Source organism: Zingiber officinale, chromosome 2A (assembly GCF_018446385.1).
Source record: "Zingiber officinale cultivar Zhangliang chromosome 2A, Zo_v1.1, whole genome shotgun sequence".
Taxonomy (NCBI): domain Eukaryota; kingdom Viridiplantae; phylum Streptophyta; class Magnoliopsida; order Zingiberales; family Zingiberaceae; genus Zingiber; species Zingiber officinale.
In genome coordinates this window covers 112261407-112264857 of record NC_055988.1, presented here as the reverse complement: position 1 = coordinate 112264857, position 3451 = coordinate 112261407, and positions in this window count along the sequence as shown.

Below are 3451 nucleotides of genomic sequence, written 5' to 3'. Positions count from 1 at the left end.
TATCATTGAAATAGTCATGATTCATCTTGTTTGTTTAGTACTTGGTTTCCATGGTAATTTTTCAAACTTCATTTTAGATACTGGATGAGGCTCAACTCATGCAAGCTCATTTGGCAAAATTAAAATATCCCAACATCTGTGCTAAAAGTACACTTATGAAATAAGATTTGCACAATGCAAATGCTTATGAAAAAAAATGTGAAAAAAAAATAATGAAAAAAAAAGTGAATAAGGGATATAAAAAACAGTTGTCGTGAGTGGAATCTAGCAAGTCACCCCTTTGTGACCGAGTTGGGTTATTGGGGAAATGACTGCTAAGCTTCTCTTGAGATTGAGCACGCCTTTGAGACCATGGGTTGATTGAGAAATATGAACTAAGTGTTTGGCAAGTAAATGTCTATCACTGGTTACTTGTCTATCACTGGAAACATTAGGAATTCAAATTTGATGACGACTTGACTAGGACATAGATTGAAACTTGAAGAGTTTAGAGTTGTCTTTGCACTGTGCACAGGGTACTTATGCTTGAGCCATGCTTAACTTGTTTTCATGATCATGCTTACTAATGAAACCTTTTGATAGAGTTAGAAGAATGCATTAGGGATATGAGAGCATTGTAGAGCATATGAATCTGGATTGCAGCATTTTGCTTGAGGACAAGCAAAGGTTTAAGTCTGGGGGTGTGATGTGCGTAGATTGTATACACTTATTAGCATGTTTTGACGCACATTCACATACTTTGTGCATGCTTGATCTATGCATTTTCGTACTTTCAACTTTCCTTTTTAGCATATTTACTCTCTTTATTCGGAGATCTGCTTTTGTGCATTTTTTGTACACAGGAGTCAAATCTGGTGAAAGATGTGTGTTCAAGGCCAAATCTACAAGCAAAGCGATGGAGGAAGTCATGACACTTGAACCCTACACGGCCCTGCCATGGGGGGTTGCCCAGGCCGTGTAAGGATGAGAGGTCGTGTAGCTGCACCAGAGAAGGAAGATGGCATGGTCGTGTGAACCTCACACGGTCGTGCCAAGTTTTGAAGCCCAAGGAAGCCTGGGTCGTGTACAACACACGGCCATGTCAGTTTTCCAGAGATAGGAGAAGCCTTGGTCGTGTGCGCTACACGGTCGTGTGAGGTTTCCAGAGAGCAGAAGAGTGTTGGCCGTGTGCACCACACGACCGTGCCAGGTTTCCAGAGGTGAAGGCAATGCAGGCCGTGTGGATCTACACGGCCATGCAATGGGAGCGTTGATAGAGGCAAGCCACGGCCGTGTACCTCACAGGGTCGTGTGAGGTTAGCAGAGAAGAGAGTGGAGCAAGCCGTGTGAACCTCACACGGTCGTACCTCGAGGCCGTGTGGCACCCAAACCCCTCTTCTATATAAGGCCTCCTTCAAGATTTGAAAGGGGATCTTCTCCCCTTTGGGAGAAAGGAAGATCTGGGTGATTCCTTCCATTCTTGGGTGGATTTCTGGGTGATCTAAGGGAAGATCTTCACCGATTCGACTCTAAGATCGAAGGATTGGATCCGAAAACTATTCTTCTCCGTAGATAAGTTTTCTTTCTCTCCTTTCTTGTATTTGAGGGATTAGAAATGCTTGTAATCTTTATTTCTTTTGGATTCTTTCTTCGATTTATGGAGTAGATATCTTGTTCTAGGATGGAGGGAGTATTTTTAAGGAATTCTTGATGTAAAACTCTTGTGAATATGTCAATTTCCCATTTCTATGATTTTGTCATGTTTTGCATCTATTTGATCTTGTGTGGAATGTTGTGATTGTGCCTAATCACCATGCTTGATTGAATGTTTGGATATCTTGTGGATCTTGTAGAGGTAATTCTTCATTCGATTTTTCGAGGGACCTTCGTGATAGGAACATGCCCGTGTAAGGACGTTTGAGGGATTATCTTGAAGGGAAAATTAGGTATTCCAAGAGGGTAGGATAGATTTATGCATTAATCTTTATATCTTGATGGATTAATGAGTGATGGATTCTTATGTTGATTTTCCGAGGGACGCTCATGACAGGCAAGCCCGTGTAAGGACAACATAAATTCATTCCTAATTGATCAATCTAGGTATGGATTTCAGTCCTAGGTCGGTTCTCTATTGCAAGAGAGAACCGATAACCTTCTACAAATGATGGACAATTGAGAAAAAAGATTTGGTAGATCATTTACATTTAAGAACCTTACAAATAAACCAAAACTCCTAGAATATCCCTTATCATTGCCTTTATTCTTGTTGCCTATTCTTTCATTCTTTTGTTTACTTTTCATAGTTACACCTAGACTTTGTTAATCCATTACTTTGTTGTCTAGCTAATTCATTTTGAGATATTCTTAGTGCTTATTCCAGTCCCTGTGGATACGATAATCTTTTATATTACTTGTGATATTTTCGTACACTTGCGGAGAGACGACAGCAATCACTAATAGTTCGGAAATCTTTTACAAGTAAGCAATTACAAGTACCAAAAAAAACAAAGTATACCAACAATAAGGAATTAGGAATTTGTTCGTTGATTTGTCGGAATAGTAGCTGAGCATTGTTGAGTCGTCTTGGTGTAGTGCGTAGCTTCGAAGATTGTTGCAAATTCAGTTGTTTGTAGTAGCTGGCCGAGACCCCTTTTAATAACCGCTTTAGACTTAATCCAGATCCTCTGATCTTGCGATCAAATTTTGGCTCGACCCAGATTGATCGACCGATCCCCGGGTTCGGTTGACCGAACCTGTTGAACCCGCCCGATCTTTCGTCTAGATGCAGCCTCTCTAGATAGAGCCTTCATTCGATCGACCGATCCCGTCATTCAGTCGACCGATCAGTTGATGGTCTTCACCTCATCTAATCTAATCAACCTAGCTCAACTGAGTCTCTGTCTATCCTCAGTTCGGTCGACAAATCCCGAGGTTTGGTCGACTAAACCTTTGGTCAACACTTCACCGAGAGTTGGAATTATGATCCTTTTGTACTGAGGTTCGATCGATTGATCTGAATGCTCGGTCGATTGATCAAGGTCGAATCTAACCCTACAAAAAGTGTTAGTCTCCTACAAAATAGAGTTAAACAAATAACAAATAATTAAGTAATAAATGACTTTTGATAGCCTTCAGACTGTCCGGGTTCTGACTTCGGATTTCTTTCAGAAACCCTAGATTGAACCGACGCCTACTATTCCCTCATCAGGGAACGCATCCTCACCTACTCCTCTCAGGAGAAGTTACCTATTGCTAGATCGGTCCTTCAGACCGACTGGACTTTTGCTTAGCGCCCGAGACTTTAGGTCTTCATGTTGGATGTCTACTCCATGATCCATCCTGACTTCCACCTAGTCTGCAACCACCAGGATTTTCATCTAGAGTCCCAGACTCTAGGATTTTGCCCAAAGCGCTCGACCTGCCAAGACTTTCTGCCTAGGGTTACCACCCCCTAGGACCTAGTGCTATTACG